At 42.0% G+C, this 14,391-nt stretch overlaps 1 long non-coding RNA gene across 1 annotated transcript; it reads left to right on the top strand.

The window, feature by feature from the left end:
• The first annotated feature begins 3,956 nt into the window (after positions 1-3,956).
• Positions 3,957-13,381, top strand: LOC130275455 (uncharacterized). Its single transcript, XR_008844785.1, has 5 exons — positions 3,957-4,033; positions 9,502-9,574; positions 10,195-10,266; positions 10,881-10,953; positions 12,565-13,381. It is a non-coding gene; the product is annotated as an uncharacterized LOC130275455 (long non-coding RNA).
• The last annotated feature ends 1,010 nt before the right edge of the window (positions 13,382-14,391 follow it).

Here is a 14,391-nt window from a genome sequence, read left to right as displayed (position 1 = left end):
AGATTCACCCACTCCCATAAACTTACATGGAGGGGCATGGGGTGTGACGTCACGAGGGGGCTGGGTGATCCCCGAAGCCGGCAAAAAGCGTTTGAACCTAATATTTTAATCCTGCCCTCCTTCCCACAAAAATAAAAAATAAGATATATATCCTTTAAAATGTATGAATAAATTAATAATATTTCAAAATGACTGAGATAAATAGTTCTGGCCTTAGAGTGTTACATATATCAGCGTCTTTAGCATGTATCAGGAACATGTTATCATAGTTGTGTCTTTTTTTACAGGTGACTGATGCCCAGTGAGAAGGTATACCTGACACATACCCCGTCAGCTGCAATAAAGGAACCACGAGACAGGTAATTAATATTTATATTAATTACTGATAACAATCAGGCTAGACATAAAATCTAGACCTGCAGAAATGTCACAGTCTCTACCTTTTACATGAAGATATATGTGTTTTTATAAGTATATCGTCTATGGATAGCTTTTTATATAACACAATTATATCTCAGGTACAGAGATTAGCAACATTTATCATCCCTAATATCTGTTTTTTATCTGCAGGAATCACCAGCGTTCGGGAAATTTAGTTCCAAACGCTTGGTGCGGGTTTCGGGGGTCGCCCCTCCCCCTTGTTATGTCACTCCATGCTCCCTTAATGCAAGTCAATGGGCGGAGGTGTGATGAAGATCACACCCACTCCAATAAACTTTCATGGAGGGGGATGGGGTGTGACATCACGACGGGGCTGGGTGATCCCCGAAGCCGGCACCCAGCGTTTAAACCTAATATTTTAATCCTGCCCTCCTTCCCACAAAAATAAAAATAAGATATATATCCCTTAAAATGTATGAATAAATTAATAAAATTTCTAAATGACTGAGATAAATAGTTCTGACCCTAGAGTGTTACATATATTAGCGTCTGTAGTATGTATAAGGAACATGTTATCATAGTTGTGTATTTTTTACAGGTGACTGATGCCCGGTGAGAAGGTATACCTGACATATACCCCCGTCAGCTGCAAAAAAGGAACCACGAGACAGGTAATTAATATTTATATTAATTACTGATAACAATCAGGCTAGACATAAAATCTAGACCTGCAGAAATGTCACAGTCTCTACCTTTTACGTGAAGATATATGTGTTTTTATAAGTATATCGTCTATGGATAGCTTTTTATATAACACATATATATCTCAGGTACAGAGATTAGCAACATTTATCATCCCTAATATCTGTTTTTTAACCGCAGGAATCCCTTTTTCAATATGTAAAAGAATAGACTAGAATGACCGCAGAGTTTACAAGTTTACTTTAGTTTGCGGGCTGACTGACGGCAGATTTAAGACTGAAAGGGGTACTCCACTCCCCAGAATTCGGGAAATTTAGTTCCAAACGCTTAGTGCGGGCTTCGGGGGTCGCCCCCCCTCGTTATGTCACTCCATGCCCCCTTAATGCAAGTCAATGGGCGGAGGAGTGATGAAGATCACACCAACTACAATTAACTTCCATGGAGGGGGATGGGGTGTGACATCACGACGGGGCTGGGTGATCCCCAAGCCGGTACCCAGCGTTTAAACCTAATATTTTAATCCTGCCCTCCTTCCCACAAAAATAAAAATAAGATATATATCCCTTAAAATGTATAAATAAATTAATAATATTTCAAAATGACTGAGATAAATAGTTCTGGCCCTAGAGTGTTACATATATTAGCATCTGTAGCATGTATCAGGAACATGTTATCATAGTTGTGTCTTTTTTACAGGTGACTGATGCCGAGTGGGAAGGTATACCTGACATATACCCCCGTCAGCTGCAATAAAGGAACCACGAGACAGGTAATTAATATTTATATTAATTACTGATAAAAATCAGGCTAGATGTAAAATCTAGACCATCAGAGATGTCACAGTCTCTACCTTTTACATGAAGATATATGTGTTGTTTATAAGTATATCGTCTATGGATAGCTTTTTATATAACACAATTATATCTCAGATACAGAGATTAGGAACATATATGATCCCTCATATCTGTTTTTTATCTGCAGGAATCCCCAGCGTTCGGGAAATTTAGTTCCAAACGCTTGGTGCGGGCTTCGGGGGTCGCCCCCCCTCGTTATGTCACTCCATGCCCCCTTAATGCAAGTCAATGGGAGGAGGTGTTATGAAGATCACACCCACTCCCATAAACTTCCATGGAGGGGGATGGGGTATGACGTCACGAGGGGGCTGGGTGATCCCCAAAGCCGTCACCCAGTATTTAAACCTAATATTTTAATCCCACCATCCTTCCCATAAAAATAAGATATATATCCCTTAAAATGTATGAATAAATTAATAATATTTCAAAATGACTGAGATAAATAGTTCTGGCCCTAGAGTGTTATATATATATTAGCATCTGTAGCATGTATCAGGAACATGTTATCATAGTTGTGTCTTTTTTACAAGTGACTGATGCCCGGTGAGAAGGGGAGCCTGACATATAACCCCGTCAGCTGCAATAAAGGAATCACGTGACAGATAATTAATATTTATATTAATTACTGATAACAATCAGGCTAGATGTAAAATCTATACCTGCAGAGATGTCCCAGTCTCTACATTATACATGAAGATATATGTGTTTTTTATAAGTATATCGTCTATGGATAGCTTTTTATATAACACAATTAAATCTCAGGTACAGAGATTAGGGACATTTATTATCCCTAATATCTGTTTTTTAACTGCAGGACTCCCTTTTTCAATATGTAAAAGAATAGACTAGAATGACCGCAGAGTTTACAAGTTTACTTTAGTCCGTGGGCTGACTGACGGCAGATTTAAGTCTGAAAGGGGTACTCCACTCCCCGGAGTTCGGGAAATTTAGTTCCAAACGCTTGGTGCGGGCTTCGGGGGTCGCCACCCCCCCACGTTATGTCACTCCATGCCCCCTTAATGCAAGTCAATGGGCGGAGGTGTGATGAAGATCACACCCACTCCAATAAACTTCCATGGAGGGGGAGGGGTGTGACATCACGACGGGGCTGGGTGATCCCCGAAGCCGGCACCCAGCGTTTAAACCTAATATTTTAATCCTGCCCTCCTTCCCACAAAAATAAAAATAAGATATATATCCCTTAAAATGTATGAATAAATTAATAATATTTCAAAATGACTGAGATAAATAGTTCTGGCCCTAGAGTGTTACATATTTTAGCATCTGTAGCATGTATCAGGAACATATTATCATAGTTGTGTCTTTTTTACAGGTGACTGATGCCCAGTGAGAAGGTATCCCTGACACATACACCCGTCAGCTGCAATAAAGGAACCACAAGACAGGTAATTAATATTTATATTAATTACTGATAACAATCAGGCTAGATGTAAAATCTAGACCTGCAGAGATGTCACAGTCTCTACCTTTTACATGAAGATATATGTGTTGTTTATAAGTATATCGTCTATGGATAGCTTTTTATATAACACAATCATATCTCAGATACAGAGATTAGGAACATATATGATCCCTAATATCTGTTTTTTATCTGCAGGAATCCTCAGCGTTCGGGAAATTTAGTTCCATACGCTTGGTGCGGGCTTTGGGGGTCGCCCCCCCCCCCCTTGTTATGTCACTCCATGCCCCCTTAATGCAAGTCAATGGGAGGAGGTGTGATGAAGATCACACCCACTCCCATATACTTCCATGGAGGGGGATGGGGTGTGACGACACGAGGGGGCTGGGTGATCCCCGAAGCCGCCACCCAGCATTTAAACCTACTATTTTGATCCTGCCCTCCTTCCCAAAAAAATAAAATATATATCCCTTAAAATGTATGAATAAATAAATAATATTTCAAAATGACTGAGATAAATAGTTCTGGCCCTAGAGTGTTTTATATATTAGCATCTGTAGCATGTATCAGGAACATGTTATCATAGTTGTGTCTTTTTTACAGGTGACTGATGCCCGGTGAGAAAGTGAGCCTGACATATAACCCCATCAGCTGCAATAAAGGAACCACGAGACAGGTAATTAATATTTATATTAATTACTGATAACAATCAGGCTAGATGTAAAATCTAGACCTGCAGAGATGTCACAGTCTCTATCTTATACATGAAGATATATGTGTTTTTTATAAGTATATCGTCTATTGATAGCTTTTTATATAACACAATTATATCTCAGATACAGAGATTAGGAACATTTATTATCCCTAATATCTGTTTTTTAGCTGCAGGAATCCCTTTTTCAATATGTAAAAGAATAGACTAGAATGACCGCAGAGTTTACAAGTTTACTTTAGTTCGTGGGCTGACTGACGGCAGATTTAAGTCTGAAAGGGGTACTCAACTCCCCAGAGTTCGGGAAATTTTGTTCCAAACGCTTGGTGCGGGCTTCGGGGGTTGCCCCTCCCCCTCGCTATGTCACTCCATGCCCCCTTAACCCCTTAAGGACCAGGCCATTTTATACCTTAAGGAAACAGAGCGTTTTTTGCAATTCTGACCACTGTCACTTTAAACATTAATAACTCTGGAATGCTTTTAGTTATTCTGATTCCGAGATTGTTTTTTCGTGACATATTCTACTTTAACTTAGTGGTAAAATTTTATGGTAACTTGCATCCTTTCTTGGTGAAAAATCCCAAAATTTGATGAAAAAAATGAAAATTTTGCATTTTTCTAACGTTGAAGCTCTCTGCTTGTAAGGAAAATGGATACTCAAAATATATTTTTTTTGGGTTCACATATACAATATGTCTACTTTATGTTTGCATCATAAAATTTATGAGTTTTTACTTTTGGAAGACACCAGAGGGCTTCAAAGTTCAGTAGCAATTTTGAAATTTTTCACAAAATTTTCAAACTCACTATTTTTCAGGGACCAGTTCAGTTTTGAAGTGGATTTGAAGGGTCTTCATATTAGAAATACCCCATAAAAGACCCCATTATAAAAACTACACCCCCTAAAGTATTCAAAAAAACATTCAGTAAGTGTATTAACCCTTTAGGTGTTTCACAGGAATAGCAGCAAAGTGAAGGAGAAAATTCAAAATCTTCATTTTTTACACTCGCATGTTCTTGTAGACCCAATTTTTGAATTTTTGCAAGGGATAAAAAGGAGAAAATTTTTACTTGTATTTGAAACCCAATTTCTCTCGAGTAAGCACATACCTCATATGTCTATGTAAAGTGTTCGGTGGGCGCAGTAGAGGGCTCAGAAGGGAAGGAGCGACAAATGGTTTTTGGGGGGCATGCCGCATTTAGGAAGCCCCTATGGTGCCAGGACAGCAAAAAAAAACACATGGCATACCATTTTGGAAACTAGACTCCTCAGGGAACGTAACAAGGGGTAAAGTGAACCTTAATACCCTACAGGTGATTCACGACTTTTGCATATGTAAAAAAAATATATATTTTTTTACCTAAAATGCTTGGTTTCCCAAAAATTTTACATTTTTAAAAAGGGTAATAGCAGAAAATACCCCCCAAAATTTGAAGCCCAATTTCTCCCGATACAGAAAACACCTCGCATGGGGGTGAAAAGTGCTCTGCTGGTGCACTACAGGTCTCAGAAGAGAAGGAGTCACATTTGGCTTTTTGAAAGCAAATTTTGCTCTGGGGGCATGCCGCATTTAGGAAGCCCCTATGGTGCCAGAACAGCAAAAAAAAACCACATGGCATACCATTTTGGAAACTAGACCCCTCGGGGAACGTAACAAGGGGTAACGTGAACCTTAATGCCCTACAGGTGTTTCACGACTTTTGCATATGTAAAAAAAAAAATTTTTTTTTACCTAAAATGCTTGTTTTCCCAAAATGTTTACATTTTTAAAAAGGGTAATAGCGGAAAATACCCCCCAAAATTTGAAGCCCAATTTCTCCCGATTCAGAAAACACCCCATATGGGGGTAAAAAGTGCTCTGCTGGCGCACTACAGGTCTCAGAAGAGAAGGAGTAACATTTGGCTTTTTGAAAGCAAATTTTGCTCTGGGGGCATGCCGCATTTAGGAAGCCCCTATGGTGCCAGAACAGCAAAAAAAAACCACATGGCATACCATTTTGGAAACTAGACCCCTCGGGGAACGTAACAAGGGGTAACGTGAACCTTAATGCCCTACAGGTGTTTCACGACTTTTGCATATGTAAAAAAAAAAATTTTTTTTTACCTAAAATGCTTGTTTTCCCAAAATGTTTACATTTTTAAAAAGGGTAATAGCGGAAAATACCCCCCAAAATTTGAAGCCCAATTTCTCCCGATTCAGAAAACACCCCATATGGGGGTGAAAAGTGCTCTGCTGGCGCACTACAGGTCTCAGAAGAGAAGGAGTAACATTTGGCTTTTTGAAAGCAAATTTTGCTCTGGGGGCATGCCGCATTTAGGAAGCCCCTATGGTGCCAGAACAGCAAAAAAACAACACATGGCATACCATTTTGGAAACTAGACCCCTCGGGGAACGTAACAAGGGGTAATGTGAACCTCAATACCCTACAGGTGTTTCACGACTTTTGCATATGTAAAAAAATATATATTTTTTTTACCTAAAATGCTTGGTTTCCCAAAATTTTTACAATTTTAAAAAGGGTAATAGCAGAAAATACCCCCCAAAATTTGAAGCCCAATTTCTCCCGATTCAGAAAACACCCCATATGGGTGTGAAAAGTGCTCTGCTGGCGCACTACAGGTCTCAGAAGAGAAGGAGTCACATTTGGCTTTTTGAAAGCGAATTTTGCTCTGGGGGCATGCCGCATTTAGGAAGCCCCTATGGTGCCAGGACAGCAAAAAAAAAAAAACACATGGCATACCATTTTGGAAACTAGACCCCTCGGGGAACGTAACAAGGGGTAATTTGAACCTTAATACCCTACAGGTGTTTCACGACTTTTGCATATGTAAAAAAATATATATTTTTTTTACCTAAAATGCTTGTTTTCCCAAAAATTTTACATTTTTTAAAAGGGTAATAGCAGAAAATACCCCCCAAAATTTGAAGCCCAATTTCTCCCGAGTACGGCGATACCCCATATGTGGCCCTAAACTGTTGCCTTGAAATACGACAGGGCTCCAAAGTGAGAGCGCCATGCGCATTTGAGGCCTAAATTAGGGACTTGCATAGGGGTGGACATAGGGGTATTCTACGCCAGTGATTCCAAAACAGGGTCCCTCCAGCTGTTGTAAAACTCCCAGCATGCCTGGACAATCAACGGCTATCTGGCAATACTGGGAGTAGTTGTTTTGCAACAGCTGGAGGCTCCGTTTTGGAAACAGTGGCGTACCAGACGTTTTTCATTTTTATTGGGGAGGGGGGTTGTATAGGGGTATGTGTATATGTAGTGTTTTTTTACTTTTTATTTTATTTTGTGTTAGTGTAGTGTAGTGTTTTTAGGGTACAGTCACACGGGCGGGGGGTTCACAGTAGTTTCTCGCTGGCAGTTTGAGCTACGGCAGAAAATTTGACGCAGCTCAAACTTGCAGCCAGATACTTACTGTAATCCTCCGCCCATGTGAGTGTACCCTGTACGTTCACATTGGGGGGGGGGGACATCCAGCTGTTGCAAAACTACAACTCCCAGCATGTACGGTCTATCAGTGCATGCTGGGAGTTGTAGTTTTGCAACCGCTGGAGGCTCCGTTTTGGAAACAGTGGCGTACCAGACGTTTTTCATTTTTATTGGGGAGGGGGGCTGTGTAGGGGTATGTGTATATGTAGTGTTTTTTTACTTTTTATTTTATTTTGTGTTAGTGTAGTGTAGTGTTTTTAGGGTACAGTCACACGGGCGGGGGGTTCACAGTAGTTTCTCGCTGGCAGTTTGAGCTGCGGCAGAAATTTTGCCGCACCTCAAACTTGCAGCCAGATACTTACTGTAATCCTCCGCCCATGTGAGTGTACCCTGTACATTCACATTGGGGGGGGGGTAACATCCAGCTGTTGCAAAACTACAACTCCCAGCATGTACGGTCTATCAGTGCATGCTGGGAGTTGTAGTTTTGCAACAGCTGGAGGCACACTGGTTGTGAAACACCGAGTTTGGTAACAAACTCAGTGTTTTGCAACCAGTGTGCCTTCAGCTGTTGCAAAAGCTACAACCCCCAGCATGTACGGACAGCGGAAGGGCATGCTGGGTGTTGTAGTTATGCAACAGCTGGAGGCATACTACTTTGGCTGGGGATGCTGGGGATTGTAGTTATGCAACAGCTGGAGACACACTGGTTTGCTACTTAACTCAGTGTGCCTTCAGTTGTTGCAAAACTACAACTCTCAGCAGTCACCGACAGCCAACGGGCATGCTGGGAGTTTTAGTTATGCCACCACCAGATGCACCACTACAACTCCCAGCATGCACTTTAGCTGATTGTGCAAGCTGGGAGTTGTAGTTACACAACAGCTGAAGGTACACTTTTACATAGAAAGAATGTGCCTCCAGCTGTTGCAAAACTACAAGTCCCAGCATGCCCATAAGGGCATGCTGGGAGTTGTGGTGGTCTGCCTCCTGCTGTTGCATAACTACAGCTCCAAGCATGCCCTTTTTGCATGCTGGGAGCTGTTGCTAAGCAACAGCAGGAGGCTGTCACTCACCTCCAGCGATCCTCGCCGCACAGGTCAGTCCTTCGTCGTCTCCGCCGCCGCCGCTGCTCCTGGGGCCCCGATCCCAACAGGGGCGCCGGGGATCGGGGTCCCCAGCACCCGGGGTGCACGTCCCGCACCCGCTCACGTCCTCCGGAAGAGGGGCGGAGCGGGTTGCGGGACTGACACCCGCAGCAGGCGCCCTGATTGGTCGGCCGGTAATCCGGCCGACGAATCAGGGCGATCGTGAGGTGGCACCAGTGCCACCTCACCCCTGCTGCCTCTGGCTGTTCGGGGCCGTCGGAGACGGCCCCGAACAGCCTGTAATTCCGGGTCACCGGGTCACTGGAGACCCGATTGACCCGGAATCCGCCGCAGATCACTGGACAGAATTGTCCAGCGATCTGCGGCCATCGCCGACATGGGGGGTCATAATGACCCCCCTGGGCGATATGCCCCGATGCCTGCTGAACGATTTCAGCAGGCATCAGGGACCGGCTCCGCTCCAGATGGTTGCGGGGGGCCGGTAAAACACATGACGTTCTCATACGTCATGTGTCCTTAAGGACTCGGAAATGGAGACGTATGAGAACGTCATGTGTCCTTAAGGGGTTAATGCAAGTCAATGGGTGGAGGTGTGATGAAGATCACACCCACTCCCATAAACTTCCATGGAGGGGGATGGGGTGTGACGTCACGAGGGGGCTTGGTGATCCCCGAAGCCGACACCAAACGTTTGAACCCAATATTTTAATCCTGCCCTCCTTCCCACAAAAATAAAAATAAGATATATATCCCTTAAAATGTATCAATAAATAAATAATATTTCAAAATGACTGAGATAAATAGTTCTGGCCTTAGAGTGTTACATATATTAGCATCTGTAGCATGTATCAGGAACATGTTATCATAGTTGTGGCTTTTTTACAGGTGACTGATGCCGAGTGAGATGGTATACCTGACATATACCCCCGTCAGCTGCAATAAAGGATCCACGAGACAGGTAATCAATATTTATATTAATTACTGATAACAATCAGGCTAGATGTAAAATCTAGACCTGCAGAGATGTCACAGTCTCTAATTTTACATGAAGATATATGTGTTGTTTGTAAGTATATCGTCTATGGATAGCTTTTTATATAACACAATCATATCTCAGATAAAGAGATTAGGAACATATATGATCCCTCATATCTGTTTTTTATCTGCAGGAATCCCCAGCGTTCGGGAAATTTAGTTCCAAACGCTTGGTGCGGGCTTCGGGGCTCGCTCCTCCCCCTCGTTATGCCACTCCATGCCCCCTTAATGCAAGTCAATGGGCGGAGGTGTGATGAAGATCACACCCACTCCAATAAACTTCCATGGAGGGGGATGGGGTGTGACATCACGACGGGGTTGGGTGATCCCCGAAGCCGGCACCCAGCGTTTAAACCTTATATTTTAATCCTGCCCTCCTTCCCACAAAAATAAAAATAAGATATATATCCCTTAAAATGTTTGAATAAATTAATAATATTTCAAAATGACTGAGGTAAATAGTTTTGGCCCTAGAGTGTTACATATATTAGCGTCTGTAGCATGTATCAGGAACATGTTATCATAGTTGTGTCTTTTTTACAGGTGACTGATGCCGAGTGAGAAGGTATCCCTGACACATACCAAGTTAGCTGCAATAAAGGAACCACGAGACAGGTAATTAATATTTATATAATTACTGATAACAATCAGGCTAGATGTAAAATCTAGACCTGCAGAGATGTCACAGTCTCTACCTTTTACATGAAGATATATGTGTTGTTTATAAGTATATCGTCTATGGATAGCGTTTTATATTACACAATCATATCTCAGATACAGAGATTAGGAACATATATGATCCCTAATATCTGTTTTTTATCTGCAGGAATCCCCAGCGTTCGGGAAATTTTGTTCCAAACGCTTGGTGCGGCCTACGGGGGTCGCCCCTCCCCCTTGTTTTGTCACTCCATGCCCCCTTAATGCAAGTCAATGGGAGGAGGTTTGATGAAGATCACACCCACTCCCATAAACTTCCATGGAGGGGGATGGGGTATGATGTCACGTGGGGGCTGGGTGATCCCCGAAGCCGCCACCCAGCATTTAAACCTAATATTTTGATCCTGCCCTCCTTCCCATAAAAATAAAATATATATCCCTTAAAATGTATGAATAAATAAATAATATTTCAAAATGACTGAGATAAATAATTCTGGCCCTAGAGTGTTATATATATTAGCATCTGTAGCATGTATCAGGAACATTTTATCATAGTTGTGTCTTTTTTACAGGTGACTGATGCCGAGTGAGAAGGTATACTTGACACATACCCCCTTCAGCTGCAATAAAGGAACCACGAGACAGGTAATTAATATTTATATTAATTATAGTTTTTGATCGGACTTTTTGATCGCTTTTTATCAATGTTTTTATGGTATATGAAGTGACCAAAAATGCACAATTTTGGACTTTGGTATTTTTAACTTGTACTTGTGTGCAGTTTAGCTAACCTTAAATTTTAATGTGGTGGCCCAGTATAGAATGTGCCATTCCGTACCCATGTCAGTCCTATCAGGCGGACTCAGTCCATGTCCCCTGGCCCCACACTCATCAGGACTATTTAATCGCCTATAGTGAGGGAGGCCCTAGGCCTAGTACTGCAGCCACGCATCAACTATAAGTTAACACCTGCAGGTGAAAGTCAAAACCTGGCGGTAAGTACAAATACAGGGAAGAAGTCTAGTCAAGATAGTCAAGTGTCATTTACTTTCCTGGCGGTAAGTACAAATACAGGGAAGAAGTCTAGTCAAGATAGTCAAGTGTCATTTACCAAAGTCAAGGTGGGTTGCACAAGTCAGTCCAAGTCCACTACAAGTCCCAGCAAGCTCATAAGCTTCCTAAAATTCACCGTGCATCTCCTTGGGCTTAAACTGAGCTGTACAGACTTTATCACTTTGTCTGCCTCAGTAAAAAGCTGTTGTTTCGTAACCTTGCATCGGAGTGATTATTTGCCCTGCACCTGCCCCAGGAATCATCGGCCATACCTCGGGTGGTGTATAGGATAACCACGCCCTGGCATCAAGAACACAAAGGGTTAATACCATCTGCCCTAAGAGTTAACAACATCTGCCCTTCCCTACCAGACACCACATTAATAGTTCGGACTACCAGGGTGTATATATGTAGAGTTCGGACTATTTTGTGTTAGTGTAGTGTCGTGCATTGTGTTTTTACTATACATACATGGTCGGGTTTACAACAGGTTTCTCACTACAAGTTTGAGCCATGGCAGATTTACCAAAGCTCAAACTCAGAGCAGGAAACTAACTGCAAACCCGTCCATGTGCTCTAGCTGTTGCATAACTACAACTCCCAGCATGCATGGAAAGTCAAAAGGCATGCTGAGAGTTGTAGTTTTGCTACCTCGCTACTGGTGGCCAAGGGTGATTGGTGCTGTGTCGGACAGCACCTGTTACACTTTTTTTTTTTCGGGACACCAGAGACCCGATTGGCCCGGACAGACCATATGGAAGGTCACAGTACAGAGACCACTGTACAATGGTCTCCAAGCTGTGGCCCTTCAAACGTTGGAAAACTTCAACTCCCAGCATGTCCAGAAAATCAACCCATATTTCGTGCTTTGAGTTTGAAAGGGGGAGGCTCTCTGTACCAAATTTTTGGCAGCAGATTTCCGCTGATGTATATCCACCTCAAACCCTATTTTATAATGCAGATCTGTCACAAATATGCAGCAAAACTGCATGCATTACTTGCGGATTCTGTTTCAGATTCACTTTGGATCTCTCATCCTATACACAGAAAATGGTGAAATCAGTCACAAATCCACAATGTAATGAGCGGCTGTTCTGACTCATTTGGATTTAACTAAGGTTCATTATTTTCTTGTAGGACACATCATGGCGGCAGCAGCTACATCATAAGAATTTATCATTTTTCTTATGCTGTCTCCCCCAGGTTCGTGGTTGCAAATACAGCCCTGTGTATCAGAAATGTGACAGACCCTATTAACCCCTTCATGACCCAGCCCATTTTCACCTTCAGGACCTGGGCATTTTTTGAAAATCTGACCACTGTCACTTTAAACATTAATAACTTTGGAATGCTTTTACTTATCATTCTGATTCCGAGATTGTTTTTTCGTGACATATTCTACTTTATATTATTGGTAAAATTTCACTGATATTTGCATCCTTTCTTGGTAAAAAATCTAAAAACTTCATGAAAATTTTGAAAATTTAGCATTTTTCTAACTTTGAAAGTCTCTGCTTGAAAGGAAAATGGATATTCCAAATAAATTACATATTGATTCACATATACAATATGTCTACTTTGTGTTTGCATAAAAAAAATTGACAAGTTTTTACTTTTGGAAGACACCAGAGGGCTTCAAAGTTCTGCAGCAATTTTCCAATTTTTCTCAAGATTTTCAAAATCGTAATTTTTCAGGGCCCAGTTCAGGTTGGAAGTGGATTTTAAGGGTCTTTATATTAGAAATACCCCATAAATGACCCCATTATAAAAACTGCACCCCCCAAAGTATTCAAAATGACATTCAGTAAGTGTTTTAACCCTTTAGGTGTTTCACAGGAATAGCAGCAAAGTGAAGGAGAAAATTCTATATCTTCATTTTTTACACTCGCATGTTCTTGTAGACCCAATTTTTGAATTTTTACAAGGGGTAAAAGGAGAGAAATCACCCTAAAATTTGTAACCCAATTTCTCTCGAGTAAGGAAATACCTCATATGCGTATGTAAAGTGTTCGGCGGGCGCAGTAGAGGGCTCAGAAGGGAAGGAGCGACAATGGGATTTTGGAGAGTGAGTTTTTCTGAAAGGGTTTTTGGGGGGCATGTCCCATTTAGGAAGCCCCTATGGTGCCAGAACAGTGGACCCCCCACATGTGACCCCATTTTGGAAACTATACCCCTCATGGAATTTAATAAGGGGTGCAGTGAGCATTTACACCCCACTGGCGTTTGACAGATATTTGAAACAGTGGACTGTGCAAATGAAACATTTAATTTTTTATTTTCACAGACCACTGTTCCAAAAATCAGTCATACACCAATGGGGTGTAAATGCTCACTGCACCCCTTATTACATTCCGTGAGGGGTTTAGTTTCCAAAATGGGGTCACATATGGATATTTATTGTTTTGCGTTTGTCAGAACTGCTGTAACAATCAGCCACCCCTGTGCAAATCGCCTCAAATGTACATGGTGCACTCTCCCTTCTGGGCCTTGTTGTGCGCCCCCAGAGCACTTTGCGCCCACTTATGGGGTATCTCCGTACTTGGGAGAAATTGCATTACAAATTTAGAGGGTCTTTTTTCCCTTTTACCTCTTGTGAAAATGAAAAGTATAGGGCAACACCAGCATGTCAGTGTAAAAAATTTATTTTTTTACACTAACATGCTGGAGTAGACCCCAACTTCGCCTTTTCATAAGGGGTTAAAGAAGAAAAAGCCCCCCAAACTTTGTAAGGCAATTTCTCCCGAGTACGGCGATACCCCATATGTGTCCCAAAACTGTTGCCCTGAAATACGACAGGGCTCCAAAGTGTGAGAGCGCCATGCGCATTTGAGGCCTGAATTAGGGATTTGCATAGGGGTATTCTACGCCAGTGATTCCCAAACAGGGTGCCTCCAGCTGTTGCAAAACTCCCAGCATGCCTGGACAGTCAATGGCTGTCCGGCAATACTGGGAGTTATTATTTTGCAACAGCTGGAGGCTCCGTTTTGGAAACAGTAGCGTACCAGACGTTTTTCATTTTTTTGGGGAGGG

The sequence above is a fragment of the Hyla sarda genome, chromosome 6 (assembly GCF_029499605.1).
Source record: "Hyla sarda isolate aHylSar1 chromosome 6, aHylSar1.hap1, whole genome shotgun sequence".
Classification (NCBI taxonomy): Eukaryota; Metazoa; Chordata; class Amphibia; order Anura; family Hylidae; genus Hyla; species Hyla sarda.
Note: the sequence above shows the minus strand (reverse complement) of the source record. Positions and strands in the feature narration are given on the sequence as shown.